The sequence below is a fragment of the Neolamprologus brichardi genome, chromosome 4, assembly GCF_056152115.1.
Source record: "Neolamprologus brichardi isolate AB-2024 chromosome 4, ASM5615211v1, whole genome shotgun sequence".
Lineage (NCBI taxonomy): Eukaryota > Metazoa > Chordata > Actinopteri > Cichliformes > Cichlidae > Neolamprologus > Neolamprologus brichardi.
The window spans coordinates 13252501-13259206 of record NC_142107.1 but is presented as its reverse complement, the minus strand read 5'-3'; the positions used below and the strand labels follow the sequence as shown (position 1 = coordinate 13259206).

At 37.7% G+C, this 6706-nt stretch overlaps 1 protein-coding gene across 1 annotated transcript in view; it reads right to left on the bottom strand.

Annotated features, from left to right (window-relative positions):
• Window positions 1-5176: 5176 nt before the first annotated feature.
• LOC102787457 (inward rectifier potassium channel 2-like) overlaps window positions 5177-6706 on the bottom strand; it is a 5712-nt gene continuing 4182 nt past the window's right edge. Inside the window, exon 2 of the mRNA XM_006791381.3 lies at window positions 5177-6706. This exon is cut by the window's right edge and continues 1911 nt beyond it. The gene's annotated coding sequence lies outside the window, so the exon portion shown is untranslated.

The window sequence follows — 6706 nt, the reverse complement described above, 5'->3', positions numbered from 1 at the left end:
GCGAAGGATCATCTCTATCATAACTTTTAAACTCTGGAATTGTATTTATTTTGTGAAAACATCATCGAGAAGATTTGAATAAGTAAATAAGAAAATATTTAGTCTTACGGCCAGCACAATTTGGTCGGATATTGGTTGACATAAATAAACAATGCCCTGTTTGGCACTTAGGCCTGCAGTTGGCTGTGCTCTGTATATAAATGTACAAGAGTCGCTGGCTGACAAGACCGGTTTAATGTTGACCTTTATCACTCAAGGGCTGGACACAGTTGAGAGGAATCCATCACTCCTCAGCTGTCACCATAAACAAACCCTTCTCAAGTATCCAGTTCCATTTAAATTATCCTTCAATGAAATCACAAGTTTTATTTTCCTTTATTGTTTTCCAGACTTTACTAACCAAGTTTAAGGGGAAACTGGATACTTTTGCAGGCATGACAAAACAGGAGAATGACAAATGGGCAAATCAGAAAGAAGACATTTAAGGAGACAGAGATAAACAAAACAGTGATGACTACCTGCACCTGTTAATCCTATAATGTATCACTTCCACCTTAGGACGAGTAGCTCATTTGAGCTGCAAGAAGATCCACACTGACAGCAGGGGATGCTGAAATGGAAGCGTGCAGTATATATGGAGGACAGGAAGGCTGCATGTTAGCTATCGCTTCTTATTTTCTGAAGCAACTGTATTATAGGTTAAAAAAAATAAATAAGTAAAAAGTGTAATACCGCACACAGCCAAGTCCTCTAAGTACAAAGTGCTACTGGTTATGAGCCAACAATGAGCATAAAGTTGGGATCACTTTTGTTTCCTGGCTCTGGCTGTCTCTGTCAAGGTCAGAGGAGCCAGAGCCAGAAGATCAGAGGCATTAATAGACAAGCATTTACTGAGCTATGACATATAAGATTGCAAGCCCGTGCATGCACCGTGCCTAAATGACAATGTTTGCAAAACGAAATTTGCATGAAATGAGAACGCAAAGTGGGAACAACAATAAACTGACAGCATGTAAATGTGACTACTGCAATCTGCTGAACGCAGTTTTTGTTGCTGCTTGTGTGACCGGACACACCCACTGTGAATAAATATACATATTGTCTTTCACCGGGCTCGGGGAATGGAAAAAGCCTGAATCCCATCCAACATATTGTACCTGCTGGATTCTCCTATTCCTCCCCTGAGTGTCATGAGACACTCAGCTGTCAAAGATGAGGCCAAAATGAGTGTCAGTGTGCTGCGTGTATGTATGTGTTTGTGCAAATGTGTAAGGTTATTGTAGCTGAAACTACATTAAAAATTAGCAAGGATTACTTGAAATTTGATACAGCATAATCCTGTTACGCATGCCAATGTAATGTGAAATCGTTTTTTAATTTTTCTTGGTAGGCAAAACAATGAAACTTGAGTAACAACTGAAAAAACACAAAGGGGGCAAAATCATGTCGAAATCGCCCGGGCTGATAAAATGAAACCAATAAATAAATTAGCCAGAAACTCCTTTAAACACTCAACAGCAGAAGATTTTGACAAGTGTGTTGAGTGTTGGCCGTGTTAGTGAAACACATTTATCTGTGATCTGGCACTCTACTGCTTTTTAAAATGAACTGTAAAACTGTGTGGCTCCAACAGAAAATGGCAAACTGATTGTATCGTGTAATCTCAGATGCTAAAATTACTGGCTCTGTGCTAAATGCTCATATCAATGTGCTAACCACTATCATGCTAGCATGTTTTAATGCTAAATACCGCTTACATCAGTTTTTTGGCTATGAAGGTCTTTATATACTGTATATACGTAAAATCTGTGCAAATATTTCCTGCTTTAAAAATAATTTTTGGAATCTTCTTATTGCAGCTATTCATATTTCATATTTTTCAGATAAACAGATCAGCCTAATCAAGCCAATGCATTTGGCAACAAGTGTGTTGGCACAGTGGCAAAACTGGCACTGGTAAAAATATGAATAGTAAAATAATACTATTTTACCGAGTACACATGGATAATGCTGCTCCACGTCTGAAATAATTTGTCATTTGTGGCCACAGCTCTGACAACAAGAGCTCAAACTGCCGCAATGACATCCTGTAATAAGTGCAAAAGCAGTCATCATACAACTTCAACTCCTGGATCAAACCATGAAATTCTCTGTAGAATCAGATGAACTCAGAATCTCAGTTTTTTCCTCTTCTTGTTTCAGGACCAGCTCATCATTGCTTGATGTTGACTATTTTTTACAGTGCATTTTTAAAGGACAAATTTACTGCAGAAATGCAACGCACTGTGTTGTACATGTTATACGACAAGTTCAGATTGGAAAAATTCTAAACTTTGCTTTGTTTTTTTTGCAGTGTTCTGTGTGTAATGGCCTGTAAATCTATAGAATAAAAATCTATGTGTGAATATAAATCACACATAGAGACAAAAAATTGATTCTCTTCTATATAATGCTTGTGTAAGAGTTAATCCCATTACCAGTCACTTGCTTCCGCACTGTTCAGATTACATTTCTTTTGTTTACATGGGTTAGCATTTCTCCTGCAGCAGTGTCCTTACATAAGAAATATGGCAACATGATCATTTTTGGTGTGGCAATTTAAATGCAGCAGGTGAGTATCAGTATTTTTTGCCCCATTGTCAGTCACCCTACCGCCATCATCGACTGACAGTCAGCAGGCCTCCATTGCACTGCCAGATCTACTGAGAAAACTTATGTAATTGTCATGTCATCAGAATTATATAATTACCTAATTTAATCCTGATGCACTCACAGAACACTATTATGGTGTCATGGTGTCTTTCCCCCCTATTGCCACTAAAGTTCAAGGATTTATAAAAGGCTAATTTATAATTGAATTGCTGAATTTTGTGGCATTCCCCGTCTTCTTATGTGACAGCAATATATCACAGACTTTCTACGAGGTTTACATATACTTGCCATTAGTTATATTATTGCAAAATCCAACTGTACAAAATGGAGCAGGCAAGTCAGACACATCTTTGGAAACTCCTAGGATTGAGGTGGGGTGCATGCCCTATATTAGATTTGCCAAAATGATGCATAGAAGGATGTAAGCTGAACCATGAGCTGATGTGAGGTGGCATTTAGATCAGCTGATCTATAAGGAAAAATAAGTGGCTTGCTTGAGCTAAACTAGCGTTTGATGTGACTGTAACAGAGATGTTTTAGCTGTTAGATGACCAGAAACAATAAGCCAAAACAAGTGACACAGATCAGCTCAAATCAAACTGCTACAACTCATGATTCAAGGTTAACCCAGTGAAAACAAAGAGACCGGAGTCATTTAATCAGGCAAACGCACACATGTCACTGTCTTGGATTTTCACAATTTGTTTTCACAATAAAGAGGAAACTCCTCTGTAATTCCCCCTCTTTTTTTAAAATCTGATTTACGGCATTAATCTTGTTGCTGCCTAATGACCTCACCAGGACACTTAGGACGTTAATTCAGGGCAAATACACTGTTACAGCTATTTATAAAGCGACAAGCTGCGGATGTGGCCCACATAAGATGATGCTCGGATAGTTTTTCTGATATAATTCCCTCCTAGATGTGACCAACTTTCCAGACTAGAGACAGTCTTCCTCTTGAGCAATAAATATGACTGTGTTTTTAATACATTTTAAAATTATGACCATAAACTTTAAGCAAGTGATGGCCATTGAGATAATCCAGGGACATTTCTGCCTTTACAGACTTGACAGGAGGTCATATCTTAATGTGTTATTTATGTTCAGGTCTGAAACATGGAGTATGTCAGAGGGTTTTTTTGTTCAAATTGCTGCAACTGCTACCATATTTAACATGAACCCGTAAGCTATACTGTATGTTCTTTCGCGTGTTGGTTGACTCTGCTGGTTAATTGTTTATGTTTACATTCACTCTTCTAATCTGAAGGTCAAATTGATCAGTCTATTGCTAATAAGCCAGTTCAAGGGAATTCGCCAGAGAGACGTCATCAGAAGCATTGACAGGAGCTCTCAGGCCGGCGCTGGCTGTCGATTTCTTGCAAATAGGGCACGCAGCATGGACTAAACAATCACCATCCACCATCCGCATCCAGTGAAATTTCTTTGTGATCGTAGCAAAAGTTTAGAGGTGATACTGGTGAAATTAAGAAGATATTTTTAGAAGGAAGCTACAAATATGGACTCAGCTTTATAGGATTTTACATTTTACAGCTAATAAGAATTAAAATGAATTTTTTGCCTTTCTTTGACAGCAAGATTGATTTTTACAGAAAATTGTAATTGTTGAACTAAAATTAATTTGCTATGAAGGAAAAAGGGATAGCCCTAAATTTTATTCCAAACTCCAGCTTTGTGGCATTTTGATTGGCTAATGTGGAAAAAGCCCAGAGGCTTGGGACACTTCCTATGCAGAAACAAATCAAATCGGCCCACTGCCTCCCAGCGGATGTGCGAGATCAATCTGTTGCATTCAGCATGGATGAGACTAGGATCAGTCTGTGCTGTGGATGGAAAATAGCTAAATTTGCAGATAGCCGTGTCAACCTGCAAAATAGAAGTTCAGCTATTATTCAACTACATTGATCAGATCTGTAGCTTAATAGTATTTTGTGCATGTAAATGCGGAATTAGAGGCATTGCATGGTGCATATCCTCTCTGCATATTGCATCTAGAATATTGGCTTGTTACGCAATTTGTTTTACTGAGCAGCACATATATCATTTCAACTGAAGCATCTAAGAGAATATGAGAGCATTTCCATTCAAAATAAATTCTTAGCAAAGGATTTGAGTAACAGAGCTACCCATTCTGATATTATATCAACACTTTCCCTTGAGACATTGTACACCGCAGAATTTATTTCCCACAGTTTACGGAAAAAGGCAGAGAAAAGTGAAGTCGAAATTCTTTCCATTGTGTCATTAAAAATTATATCCAGTTAAGCCACCTGCCACTGTGGGCTTTCACAGAAGTGGAGTGGATCAGTTTGTTGAAATACAGAAATTGATGGTGTTAGCTTTGACAGCTGGAAATTTGGGTCACAGCACCACACAGCTCTTTATAAAGTTTTGCTGGGAAAGCGACAGGATGGATAGTTAGTCAGATCACAAGATCATGCGGACACATTATCTCCATGACGCGGAGTTTACAATTAATGCATCAACTTCACAATGATTTCATTTTATTAATTTTTTTATTGAAAAAAGGACAAACTGTTTTCAACAACTGCAATATCAGAATACAGTATTTGCATTATAATTTACAAAAGATTAAAAAAAAATCTGTTCAGTCTGTGGTTTGTGCAGGAAGGTGGGAAGACCCTGGTAGAAAAATAAAAATCTAAGACAGGAGAAGTGCCCATGTGAGATTTCCTTACCAAAAAAAACATTACAGTGTTCTGGCATCCACTGACATTATCCACGCTCGAATGTGTCATAATAACTCCTAGAGTAATAGGTAAAGCTTAATGTTACGTAAGACTGAAGTCAAGTCCTCTCCATCCGGCCAGGATTTCTGATTGTAAGTGAATTATTAGTCCTGATCTTTCATAAGACAAAGCAGGGGTCCATTCAGAAATGACAAATAACTTCACAAGACCCACTAGAAGCTAGAAGGTTAAAAAGGAGGTGTCCAAATTCTGCAAATCTCCCAAGTTGCCAAGAACACTGATGTTAAAATAACATGTTAAAAAGCTATTCAAATAATTCAGTGTTTCAAAAGCCAAGCTCTGTTAGATGAGGATCAGTTCAAGTTTCCAATTAACTAACAGATGTGTTGCAGTTGCCTCTTATTAATATGTGCACATCTGGCTTTTAGGGAAATAACCTAGTTTCTGCTCTTACTGGGAGGAAAAATCTCAAGTGAGGAAGAAAGTGCACTAAAGCTTTGGAAAACACACCGACAAGAGTCATGCTTGTCTATAGCTAGAAATAAAACTATAGGCTGCATCGGCAAACTTCAAAACGCTTTAAAACACAAATAATACATTTTGGCTTCTAGATTTCTGTCTGACATACAATATGTAACTTAGCAGCAGCTGTCATCAACATTCATAGCCTTGGCTAAAGGTTGAGCTTCCTGTCACTTTCCACCACTGAACAGTATTGCACATTACAACACAGAGACCTGTAAGAAGTGGCAGTATATTGCACAATGAATCACATCTTAATGCTACTTCTTCTGCTTTACATCTAATGCATTGTGTGCGTAGTCGAAGCCAAACCACCTGAGTGCCTCTACTGGGACTAAGACTTCTGTTAAGGCACACATTGCAAGAGATGCTCTATAGACAAGATGATAGGTTGAGGACAGCAGTGTACTTATGCCCGTAATCTGTGCAAGACATAATTTTCCTCAATCGAGCTTTCAGACCAACACATTGAAGAATACTGCAAATAAACTTCGCTAAGAGACCAGCTCATTAACAAATGATACCTTGTTTATTTAATGGTGGTTGAAATTGTAAAAATGTTATAGCCTGTTAAACAAAAATGTTGTCATTAAATGTATGATTAGAAATTTATAGGTTTGGGTTGTTGCTGCAAAGAATGATGAAAACATGTGATTCAAATAATTCCTTGTTTTTTATATATGTATAAAATTACATATATATAAAATTAGTCTAGCTAATCACACCTTGTGACATTTATTCCACAAGGATGAGGTATTACACCATAGATGAACCACATCGAAAAGTGCAAACTACGAATA